We start from the raw sequence: 13,937 nt of genomic DNA, 5'->3' as shown, positions 1-13,937 counted from the left end.
AATATGTAATTATTAGTTGTTAATAGTAACAGTTTTTAATTTTAAAATACATTTCAAATGTGTTTGATTATTTTATAGATTACTTTAGGTGTGTGTTGTGGATATTATAGTGTTAAATTTTGTGTAGTCAATTAATGTTTATTAGTTTTTTTATTAATAATATGTTTTAATTGATTAATAATTATGTAAATAGTTTTAATTAAAAATGTTGAAGTGTTTTGTTATTGGTGTGGTGTTATAGGGTAGAAAATAAAGTAAATACATTTATGTTTTAATTAATGCTTTTGCTTGTAAATATTTTACATTTTAAAATAATTATTTTTATGTAAATGTATTTATTAATTTATGTGATATATTTGTTGGTTTTTGTTATATGTAATTAATATAATATGTGGTCTTATTATATGTGCAATTTATTTCTTTATTAAATATTGTTTATTTATTATTAATATTTTATTTAATTTTTAAAATATTTCTTTTGAGTGCTTGAGTGTGAATAGTAATATTTTTTTCTACGCTATCCAACACTGTCCCTACTGTTGCATTCACTGAAGTGGGAATAGTCAGTTTTACCCCTCCGCTATCCAACATTTTCTATACTGTTGCATTCACTGGAGTGGGATAGTAATTGTTACCCCTCCGCTATCCAGCACTTTCCCTACTGTTGCATTCACTGAAGTGGGTATAGTAATTTGTATCTCTTCGCTATCCTGTATTTTCCCTACTATTGCACTCACTGGAGTTTGAATAGTAATTTATACCTCTCCGCTATCCAAAACATTCCCTACTGTTGCACTCTCCGGAGTAGGAATACATTTTTTTACCCCTCCGCTATCCAACACTTATACTACTGTTGAATTCAGTGGAGTGGGAATACTAATTTTTACCACTCCGCTATCCAACATTTTCTCTATTGTTGCAGTCTTTGGAGTGGGAATAGTAATGTTTGCCCCTCACGCTATCCAACACTTTCCCTACTGTTGCTCTCACTGGACTGGGATTAGTCAAATTTTACCCCTCCACTATCCCACACTTTACCTCATGTTGCACTCACTGAAGTTGAAATTGTAATTTTTACCTTCCGCTATCCAGCACTTTCCTTACTGTTGCACTCATTGGAGTGGGATTAGTCAATTTCAACTCTCCGCTATCCAACACTTTACTTACTGTTGCACTCCTTGGAGTGGGAATAGTTAATTTACCCCTTCGCTATCCAACACTTTCCCTACTGTTGCACTCACTGGAGTGGGAATAGTAATGTTTTCCCCTTCGCAATCCAACACTTTACCTACTGTTGCTCTTACTGGAGTGGGAATAGTATGTTTTACCCCTCCGCTATCCAACACTTTCCCTACTGTTCCACTCACTGGAGTGGGAATATTAATTTTTTTCTCTCTGCATCCAACTCTTTCCCTACTGTTTTTCTCCGTGGAGTGGTAATAGTAATTTGTACCCCTCCGCTATCCAACACGTTCCCTACTGTTGCACTCTTTGGAGTGGGAATAGTAATTTTTACCCCTCCTCTATCCAATACTTTCCCTACTATTGCACTCTTTGGAGTCGGAATAGTAATTTTTCACCCCTCTAATATCCAGCACTTTCCCTACTGTTGCATTCACTGGAGTGGGTATAGTAATTTTTATCTCTTCGCTATCCTGTATTTTCCCTACTATTGCACTCACTGGAGTTTGAATAGTAATTTATACCTCTCCGCTATCCAAAACATTCCCTACTGTTGCACTCTCCGGAGTAGGAATACATTTTTTTACCCCTCCGCTATCCAACACTTATACTACTGTTGAATTCAGTTGAGTGGGAATACTAATTTTTACCACTCCGCTATCCAACATTTTCTCTACTGTTGCAGTCTTTGGAGTGGGAATAGTAATGTTTGCTCCTCACGCTATCCAACACTTTCCCTACTGTTGCTCTCACTGGAGTGGGAATAGTACATTTTACCCCTCGACTATCCCACACTTTCCCTTATGTTGCACTCACTGGAGTTGGAATAGTAATTTTTACCTTCCGCTATCCAGCACTTTCCCTACTGTGGCACTCATTGGAGTGGGATTAGTCAATTTCTCCCCTCCGCTATCCAACACTTTCCTTACTGTTGCACTCCTTGGAGTGGGAATAGTTAATTTACCCCTTCGCTATCCAACACTTTCCCTACTGTTGCGCTCACTGGCGTGGGAATAGTAATTTTGTCCCCTTCGCAATCCAACACTTTACCTACTGTTGCTCTTACTGGAGTGGGAATAGTATGTTTTACCCCTCCCCTATCCAACACTTTCCCTACTGTTGCACTCACTGGAGTGGGAATAGTAATTTTTTCCTCTCTGCATCCAACTCTTTCCCTACTGTTTTTCTCAGTGGAGTGGTAATAGTAATGTTTACCCCTCCGCTATCCAACACTTTCCCTACTGTTGCACTCTTTGGAGTGGGAATAGTAATTTTGACCCCTCCGCTATCCAATACTTTCCCTACTATTGCACTCTTTGGAGTCGGAATAGTCATATTTTACCCCTCTGCTATCCAACACTTTCCATACTGTTGCATTCACTGGAGTTGGAATAGTACATTTTATTAATTTGCTATCCAACACTTTCCCTACTGTTGCACTTATTTATTTATTTAGGGCAGTACCATTGACAGTTCCGAATGACTTTGGGGGGTTATTAGCAATTTCATATGGGGCTATAAACAACTACGACGCACCGTAAGATACTTAAAGCTTTCCTATAAATACAGAGCATTTCAACTACCTGACTTTAAACTTTACTTTTGGACCTCTTTTGCAGGTCGCTTACGTGATCTTCTCTCCCGCTAGCATGCAGCACTGCTGCTATAGCCTTGCTATTGGTAGTTATAGTAGTATGTTTTTATATAGGATCAATTATCCAAATTACTTCAAAAGGGTACGGTTTTAGCAGATATCTGGCGTGAGATCACAGCCAAAATCTCTGCCACTGATGCATTTTAGTCTATCATTGTGGAGCAGTCCCATGCTTCCGGAAATATTTCATGATGCTCAAGCTAAATTGTGGTATAGATATGGTATTAGCCAACTTAGGCATTTGTATAATAACAACAGGTTTGGTACGTTTGAAGATTTACAGATGGTATCCGGTATCCCCAAGAATATGTTTACAAATACCTACAGATTTTAGACTGCTTATGGGGGTGCAAGGATATAAGAAAACCCAGGGGATCAGATATATTGATTTAGCTGCATTCAGATGCAAAATTGACTATCAGCAAGACCTATCCGTTATTCTCTCAATTTTGGGAAAATGATGGTACAAAGTTGGCATCCAAATGGAGCGAGCAACTGGGTCAAGATATTAGTTCTGGGGATATCGAAAATACGCTGGAGACTTTAGATGAGGCGGTACACTCCACTAATCTAAAGCTGCAAGAGTTTAAAACCATATGCATGCTTTATTACACTCCAGAACAAATCGCTAGGTGGGCATCTATTAAGGGTACTAATATGAGTGATAAAGGCAAATGCGCTAAATGTGGATTGGTTGCCGCAGACAGTTTACACACGTTTGTTACTTGCTTAGACTTGACAGCATTTTTGAAAGATGTTATGCATATAATAGGTGATCGCTTGAAGATTGACATACAGTTTGCGGAAAAAGAGTGTATGCTTGGCTATAAAATAGAGCTGGACTCTGGATTAAGATCTCTTATTTTGGTCATCATAGTAACAGCGCGATTATGCATTACCTGGGCTTAGGTCTCCAAAACACTGGATAGGGCTCTGGAATGGTGGGCAATTCTAAGGGAAATATTTCGAAGAGAAATGTTTTGGCTAAGATTAAGGGCATTCGTTCGGGGGAAATTTCACAGAATTAGGGGGCCCATGTTTAATATAGGATTATAAAAATGTGAGGTATCAATGTGATATTTTATTATATGGATCTTTTCACTTGTTTTATTTATGTTTATTTTCCCTCTTCTTCCCTTTTTATTTTCCTTGCACACTTGGGGGCCCATTAGGATCACAGGCGGAGCGCCACCGCCCGCATGGCGGTGGCGATCCGCCCGTATCCAACCCCGCCCGCCACCCATTTCCCCCCGCCAGATTACTATGGCGGGGGGACCGCAGCAGACGGAAAGACCGTCTGCCGTTTTTCCGCCCGGTCAACTCGTTGACCGGGCGGGAAAGGGTTTAATACGGTGGCGGTGTCTGTTAGACACCGCCAGCCATATTAACATGGCTGCGGAAATATGCCTTTCCGTGACGGCTTTGCTGCCACTGAAAGGCATGCAGGCATTGACTGCCGGGGCCCGTTGCGGGCCCCCAGGTACTCTGTGGGGTGGGGGGTGCACATGGGGAGTACCTATGGTACCCCCCTGCCATGTTGTGCATGGAAGTGCACAACATGCCTTCCTGGCATTGTGACGGGCGGTGCTGAGTGCACCACCCGTCACAATGCCAGGAATGCAGGATGCGCTCGCCACAGTGGCGGGCGCATCCTAATTGCCCCCGCGGGACCCCCGCCCTTATGGAGGTCGGTCCCTTTTACTATGAGGATGGCGGGCGGACATCTATACAGATTGCTTTCAAGCTCATTTAGTTTGTTTTGTTTTTAACACATGCTGTACTTGTGTTGTAAAGGCCATGGAAGATATGCTTGGCCTGGAGGAAATTATTCCCTGACCTGCCATTGACTAAGACTAGACAAGTAGGTTAGCCAATTGCTAATGAATTTTATGGCACCTGGGGTCTATATTTAACACTCTGGCCTATTACTTACTTTCATGGACCATACCTCAAACACTTCTGTACAGAGTGATGTAGTTTATCCATATATTGGTAATATTAGCTGACACTTCATGATATAATTCAGTTGCACAATTCTAATGATGGCTCCTTATTTTGCACAACTATTGAGTATGCATAACTCACAGATTGTGTTTTGTGTTATGCTCAATACAATTGGCTTGGCCCTTGGTTGATTTCTCTTATTGCGGATTTCCTGCTTTGGTACCCCCACAATTCCAGTTGTTTTTATTTACAGCTTAGCAGTTTTTCACTGTTAGGACATGTAAAATTAAACACACATATCCTACCTAAATACTATACCCCCGGCCTGAGGAGCTTTTAGGGCCTACATTATTGGTGACATACGTTTTTATAAAAGGAAGGTTTGGGCTAGCAAAAGGTTTATTTTGTCAGGTCAATATGGCAGTTTAAAACTAGATTACAGGCTGCAGTGCCAGACCTGAGACATGTTTTGAAAGGTTACCTTAGTGGGGTGCACAATGAGTGCTGCAGCCTACTAGCAATATTTAAATTTCAGGCCCTGGGTACCAATAATACCATAAACTAGGGACTTCCATGTAAATTAATTGTTCCAATCAGTCCTAAAGCCAACACATACACAATCAGTAACAGATGGCAAAAACCTCGGGGTGACACAGAAAATGGGCCAGGTTTAAAAGAGACTGTAAAACAGTTTTTTTCTTCTGGAACTTGGCCACAGAGAACCTGCATAGGGAAATCTCTCTATGGAGCTCTCTGTGCCGAATGCCTTGGTTTGATTTTGGATGACAGTGCTTTATTCTGGGCTTGTGTCAGGCAGTAAATTTGAAAAAATGTGTTTCAGAATATAACAACCATTCATACATTCCTTCTTCTTTTTCTAATATTTTATAGCAACTAAACTGTTTTAAACACTAATTACAAACACTTCGGAAGTAGAGCCTCCCTAAATCAGCCATCAAATCTAACTGTTAAATAATGCTTTTTAGAGTTAAAGCACTTAAACAGAACTGAAATGTATTGCACGCCACATGCCAAGTGGCACACCCTCTCCCTGATGACTCTTATAGTTGTGGAAGAAATTGATGTAAATCATAACTAGGGCTCCCGATTGTATGGTACTTATTTTGTAACATTTCCATCTGTATTTATCAATATTTATTTTTTGCCCATCTTATTGGTATTTGTCCATATTTATTTTGTGTTCTGAGAATAAATAGATTTATAAAAGGATATATTGCCACATTTATTTAACTCTTAGAAGTGCCTGTTGCGTTTTAGCAAATTAAGATGCCACATATAACAAAACAATAAACAATATACCCATAGGTACATATTAGTGCTATATTACAAATATATTTTAAAATATGCTTGTATTTAGGATAGCTCATCCTGTTTTTTAAGTCCCCATGCTGTCTATTTCCTCAGCATTTGCCTAGAATTCATGAAAGAGATCATGGAGAGTCTCAATTTAGTATTATTCCGCTTTGGAAAACAATACAGACCGGAAACACGTTGTTTTCTGTCTGTACTTATCTGTAAAAATCTGTAACAACTGAAAACTGAGAGCCTTACTTATAAATGTGCACACACTTGAATTGAGTAATCGAGTTCCAGATTCTGCAGTTGCATTAAGTGACTCAAAAGTACTTCCCAAGTTAAGTGGCTGTATTTAAGGATAGCTCATCCTGTTTTTTAACTCCTTATGCTGTCTATTTGCTCAGCATTTGCCTATAATTCATTAAAGACAGCATGGAGTGTCTCAATTTAGTATTTTTCTGCTTTAAAAAAAAAATTCAGACCAGAAACACGTTGTTTTCTGCCTGTACTTATCTGTAAAAATCAGTAAAAACTGAAAACTGGGAGCCTTACTTATAAATGTGCGAGCACTTGAATTAAGTAATCGAGTTCAAGATTCTGCAGTTGCATTAAGTGACTAAAAAGTACTTGCCAAGTTAAGTGGTGGTGATATAGTTGCGTCCGAAGCGATGTACCACAAAAAGTTTCTTGTTAGTTTTATGACCATCCTTGGCAAATACAGAACAAAGAAAAAGCAAATACAACAAATTGACATTAATATATGGCTTGGATTAGGTGAAATTGTTAGATGTACTTCATAATTCTGCAGTATCGCCAGTATTTTCTTTACTAACATCAAATCACTTGTAGTTCATCGTATGACAGAATTAGGTGTCGAAAATGCAGACAAATATGTCCACAGCACACAATTAAAAGAAAAGATTCTTGCATTCATACCAGAACTTACAGCTGGACCAAAAGGCAGACATATTCTTCTAATACATAAAAACAATATAGGAGAAAATATATTCGGTATCTGTAAACAAAATGCTCTTCAGGAAGGTGTCTGCCTGGCCAATGGAGCTGATATTATTAAAAAAGAAACGTTTCAGCTTGAAGTAGATGGATTTAGTGGACAGTTTGAGCAAAATTGACAAGAAAAGTCAGTAGGGACTGCTATGCTAAATCTAATAAGAATGATTTTGGAAGGATGTAACATTTCAAATGACAGCACAATAAATAAGAGGAGTGCAGCTTAGTCAGTCTCACAGCTTGTTCAGTCTCATACCAATAGGTGTAAGAAGGCAAATCCTCAAAAACGGGAATAAGTTGACAAACTGCACAAATTGGGCGTATGCGTGCCATATGAGCATGTTCGAACAGTGTCAGCAACAATAAATAACAAACAATGTAAGCAAATCTGCAATGACAGGGTTGTGTGTCCAGCATGCCTTCAACTCTCGACTTTCACTAGTGCTGCAATAGACAATATTGATCACAATCCTTTGTCATCTTCATCTACTCAGTCATTCCACGGAACAGTCATATCTCTGATACAGAGAAAATCAGATGCATAAGGTATATCAAGCCTTCTTAAAAAAAATGAAAAGTGAGTAGACCAAGAAATGTACTTCATCCCTACCAGAGAGGTATTTGTAGTTACCATGTACAATGACATTAAAACAGCCAAATGTACCTGTAAGTAATATCAATGCCTTCCAGCCTCCTCCTATTCATAATACACCTATGTCAGATGAATGGCTGCAGATTATTGAAACTCTCGATCTCCATAATCTAACCAATATAAGTCACACCAGTTGGGAAGCTTTCCACTCCAACATAAGTGATTCTACTAAAACGTACACTGGCCACAATTAATCCTAATCAGACTCCTGTGGTGACGTGATCAACCCGTCTATACAACAGCTAAACAATTACAGTGGGTACTTCCAGAATTTAATGGGGAAGACAAAATGGTAGTCATGATGGGAGCATTACACATTTAAATGCCGTTCCTTACAGTTTTAGGAGATTGGCTTGATGGTATTGGCTTAGCAGATATTTTAGTTGAAGCCAATTTTACCAGTGAGGGTGAAGTTTGACAATGTCTAAAAGGGTCTCATGTAAAACGATCCCGCCACATACATGAAGTTAGTGTTGCATCACTGTATATACTATTGAAGAAGGATGATGCTGTATCTTCCGATGGGCAAATATCCATGAAAGAATGGATTGTGCAAAGAGTTGCAGAGTCTGTTCATTTCAAATATTGGTATATTACACTTCAACTCAAATTATTGCTATTCCGATTTCTTGATACCATTCGTTCAGCAAATTTTGATACGTTTATTGTAACTCTGCAAATGATCTGTCTTTGGATGTTTACTATGGGACACACCCACTATGCGAAGTGGATGCTGGTGTTCATTAATATGTTTGTCGAGCTGAAAACAAAAATTCCAGATGTTTATGAAGAATTTTCAAACCAATATTTTGTTGCTTGAAAAGTAGTAGACCTTATTCCTGCATATCTCATGATCAGATGCATGAGCAGTGTAACAAGGATATAAAATCAGATGGCGGGGCAGATAGTATTCTTGATAATCCTAGTGCATTGTTGAAATGGGTGGTGTCAGGACCTCTGATTGGCAACTTACTGGGACAGTTTGATGAAGAAATGGGATTCAGTGTAAACGAAAATAACTGTCATCACCATGAAGACGTCCCCTGCAACACTCAATTTGTAAATTAAAAAGCGACTTCTCACTTTTCAATAGACTGTATATTGCATGCCAAGGAAGAAAAGGAGATTTAAACGATTTTTTATGCCCAAGAGAATCTTGAATATCCCCCATCACTTTCTGAGGGATGATTGTTAAGAAAAGGGACAAAGTCTGATATCATCTCTTGTTCGGAAACGCTTAATGGTGCTGTAGATAACATGAATAACATTCCAGACACTGCAAATGGTGGTATTATGGATGGATCTGCAATAATTAATCCCTTAAAGCCCAACAACATATGCAATTTTCAAGACTATAGCACCAATATATTCCCGTCTTATGTAATGAACATACTTAACAAATCAAAACGAGTAGACATAGTATTTGACCATTACATAGAGGGGTCTCTGAAAAAGGAATAACAAAACAGGCTAGGTTTTGATCCACGCTAATGTGTAAAAGGTTCAACAAATATACCAAAAAACTGAACAACCTTTCTGCAAAATGAAGATAAAAATGATTTGTTCCATTCCTTGGTTTCTAACTTTTTGAGTTTTGAGATACCAGAGGGTAGAATTAAGGTACTGGGAAAGGATGATAACATGGTTAATATTCCTGAAAATATGAATGCATCTTAGCTCACACCATGTTATCAAGAAGAAGCTGATACCAAAATACTATTACATGCAAAACATGCTAGTGAAAGTGGGCAGATATCGATAATTATATGTACTGTTGATTCCGATGTAGCAGTTATTGCTCTTTATGCATTTACCAGTTCAATCTTTCAAATTTGTGGATTGATTTTGGTATTACGAAACATCAAAGGCTACTGCCTATCCATGAGTATGCTAATAAACTTGGCAAAAGTGTTTGTGACGGTATTTTTTTCCATGCATCTGCAGGTTGTGACACAGTATCTTCATTTGCACGTCGTTGTAAGAAAACAGGTTGGGAAAAGTACTGAAATATTCAGGCTGTCACTGAAACATTTATTGAGCTCTTTTATTCCCCACCGGAAATTTCAAATAACAGTTTCAGTCAGCTTCAGCGATTTGTAATTAGATTATACAATAAGAACTTTAAAACAGATTCTGTTAACGTTTTGAAGAATGATGGTGACCAAACCTATTCGCTATATAGAAAATGTGCCACCTAGTGAGGCTGCTTTTTTACAGCACAGCAAGAGAGCTAGCCTATTTTACAAGTGGGTTATGTATGGTCTCAGTGGTGGAATGTGTATCCTGATATACCAGATCCAGCTCAGTGTCGATGCCAGAGGGAAGATTCTGGACATGAACCTCTGTGGTCACTTTTGCCAAATGCTTCAAAATACTGCTAGGGACTTGTTAAGTGTGGATGAAAAACATTGTGTGCCCATGCTTGTAAATGTAAACAATTGTTTCTTTCATGTACTACTCTTTGTGTTTGTGATGGAAAATGCTACCAGAAGGACATGTTTTAGATGACTGACCAAATTGTAACCTTAAAAAAACAATAAACATTGATAAAAATATAATTTCTATCTTAATTCTTTTTCAATAAAAAGATGCTTTAATGTTACAAAATCAGTTTTTGTATTATAACAAAAAAAAGTGTCATTTAATATTTTGTAATAGACTTTTGGTACACCCTATATAAGGGCCCCAAGTGTCCTTAAAATAGTAAAACGTAAACTAGAAATTTTTTGATAAACCATGATTATGTTTGAAATTTCTATCTTTAGCCGTTCAAACATTAAGATAGGTGAGCAGTTATGTGGAACACCTTGTATATCTATGATATATCTACGTACTTTTCAAAGTGTACTATGAATCAATTAAATTGCAACATTTTTCAAATTCTTTTTAAAAAAACGATTACAGTTATGTGCTTGAAGACTAATATTACATTTATGATAATTTACTGGCCCTTGTGGCTGACATTTTGTATTATAAGATCACACGTCTAAAATTTGGGGTTCAGATTTTTGGGGTATATGTCAAAAATATGTATTCATATGACTACCTAACACTGTGATAAGTGCCATATTAGTATCACATTTTGCACGATTCGTTTTTTTTTTTACTCTAAGCTACTTTAATCTAAAGCAATGCAGCGCAAATCGCCACATTGTCTTACTCTGCGCTAGGGAGGCATTGCGTGGGTATTCCCAAGCAACTCCCATGGTTTTTTATGCATTTCGCGATTTACCAGAACTGGTAAACCTGGGAAAGCAGCCAAAATGATACGCCTTCCCAGGAGAGGCGTAACAGGAGAAATATCATTATTTCTCCTCTTTACTTCCTGTTTCTTTGTGTGCTGCATTCTGCAGCACACATAGATAGAAGAATATGCCTCTCAGGATTGTTTTTGAGCAGCTGCCCCTACCTGCACAAAAACAATCCTGCCTACAACGCAGGCACCCTTGCACCAAAGTGGGTTATTAGTGATGGAGTTTACAACACTGCACTCAAATCTAATATACCTCAGGGCCACAAACCCAACTACATCAGGGCAGCCGGTTTTAACCCACTGTGCAGTAGGCAGATCTACCAACTTAGAAGATGTGAAAGAAATCAACGAAGCCTTCTACACTCACCTCTCACACTACATAATCTGTATCTACTGTACAATCAACATTTACAATGCAATAAGTTTGCAATTGCAAGATTTTGAGCCCTTGGCATTGTAAATGACAATGCCTTTTATTTGTATTTAAAAAACCTGCAACAATAAAAGGCACTGTCATTTACAATACCAATAGGTCAATGTTTCTAAAATGGAAGCCCTATTGCATTACAAATGCTTGTTTTTCTCTCATTTCACCCTGAACTTACATCAGCTAGTGGCATTTCAATTCATTTTTCTTCTTAAGAGCTCTGAACATGTCCCTCTGTGGGATTCTGCATCATCGCCCACTGGTCAGTGGTATCGTACACTACTGATACTAATAGAACCAAGGTGAGCAGGGCAATGGTACACAAGTGAGCACTCACAGGGAACAGAGAGCAAAGACAAAGGGATAGAAACACACAACAAAAGGGTGTGATAGAGGCAGTGCTTGATTGTTAAAATATTGAGTTCCCTGCACAGAGCGCTTCTCAGTAGCCTGCGACTGAAGCTATTAAATGTCACCAAATGCAGTGGCGTAACAAAAGCCCCGGCAGCCCCCGCTATGCCCCTCAGCAAAAGTGATAGGTGATGGGCTGTCCTCCATGTAAAATTAGGGGGACCAACTGGCATGGGTGCAAATTCAGGATGGTGAGTGTAAAAATTCAGGACATAGGGTCAAAATCCAGGATAATAATTCAGCACAGAAGGTCAAAATTCAGGAACAAAATTTGGGACAAAAGGTACAGGTGAAGGGTTGCGCAATTGTATATAAGTAAGTAAGTAGACAACCACTAAAGTATAAGTCAAAATAAGTTTTTATTAGGTTGAGACAATTGTGCACTTCACGGTTTTTCAGTATTGGTGCAGCTTTGAGCAACTGTGCATGTCTTTGTGTGGTATTCCATGTGATAATAATCTATTTATATGAGTACTGCACCTGGTTGTCCAGTATGATATTTTGTTTACAATTCATGGTCCTGAGCAGGCATGTTTGGTGAGAGAAATGGTCAGGAATATCTGCTCGAATAGACATTGTGAGAGGTAAAGCGGCACGCACAGGGTGCAGCTAATTGGGATCTGCAGTGCTGGACTAGAGTAAATTCCATTTCTCTTCAGCTGGTGATGACTGGTATAGGGGCTGGTATAGTACTGAGTGATGGGTAAGACCCATAGCAGAGAGGTCTTTATGAGGGCAAGAGCATTAAGCAGGAAAAGGGAGTTATTAACCAGCCTGCATGAGCTAGAATTGGCTGCACACTGCTCAGTGTTATGGTATTATTGTGGGTAGGAACGGTTAGCTAGAAGTTGACATTACTATGTAATGCCCTGGCTAGCGATATATCAGCCCTCTTTATTTTACCTGTATATTGGAAATAGTATACTGATTGGGCTGTTTCAGTTCTGTGAGCTTTAAACTTCAGATTCTCATTGATGTGAGCTACAGACTAGAAACTGTATACGCTGTTGAGGGCAGAAAGAGGTACTGTCTTTTACATACACAACATTTTATATTGAAATGGAAGCAAAATGCTATCATGCAGTTTTACTGATAAATCTACATGGCACACAAATACTAATGTGTGGAAATAGGGTTTCAGCAACTATGCATCATTTGAAAATAACCAAGTAAAGTGTCTTGATCCTTTTAAAACTCAGTCTCCAGCACACTTCTGAATTACAAACAAGTTGTCCATTTGTGGTTGCTGATATGTTTTGAAACATTTGCAATGTTCATTTTCAGATATTTAAAAACTGTTGTGCGTTACAAACAAACTGACAGCTTACAGCCTTCGTTTTCACACCCCAAGAAAATTTGGGAAAACATGGTACATTCTACAACACACTTGTCCTTATATATCAATTGTATTAGCTTCTAAAGCATAGTAAATAATGACTTTACAGTGCACCAGGATACAACAATATTTGATGGCGTTCTTCAATGATTCCCTCACTGTCACCAGCAGTAACTCTCATCTCTATTTAGCCCCTCTCTCACGTGTATTTCATTTGTTGTATAGCCCTTTTCATCCATACTAATAATATAAAGAGAGAGACCAAACCGTTGAGGCGGGTAAGCTCCGGAACCACAACGCCAACCGGAACACCGCATACAGCATTGGAAAGGTGAGGCAAAGCAGATGGACATAGGCTATACACCAGCGCAACATTTACTTTGGAAGGGACAAAGCACGTTGTGGGACAAAGTACGCCGTTGGAAGTAGCACCAGCTCTGAGGTGGGCGTGTGCTTTCAGCATTCGTGAGAATAGCGTTCTATCACGTAGAAATGTGTGGCATCTGATACGCCACCTGCAGCATTGTAAAGCGTGAGAATAGCGTTCAATCACGTAGAAATGTGTGGCATCTGAGTACGCCTTCGGATGATGTTGACGCGGTGTGTGGCGTCTCAGTGTTTTTGAAGTGCGTGAACGTAAGAAGGCACCCGGGCACATTGTGCAGGACAGGACGGCTGTGGTGCATTTGCACACTGTCTAATTGGGAGCGGCCACACACGCTCACCTTCTGCGCCAAGGACAGAGAACCT

The sequence above is a fragment of the Lissotriton helveticus genome, chromosome 10, assembly GCF_964261635.1.
Source record: "Lissotriton helveticus chromosome 10, aLisHel1.1, whole genome shotgun sequence".
Classification (NCBI taxonomy): Eukaryota; Metazoa; Chordata; class Amphibia; order Caudata; family Salamandridae; genus Lissotriton; species Lissotriton helveticus.
The sequence above is the reverse complement of the archived record's forward strand: the minus strand, read 5'-3'. Positions refer to the sequence as shown.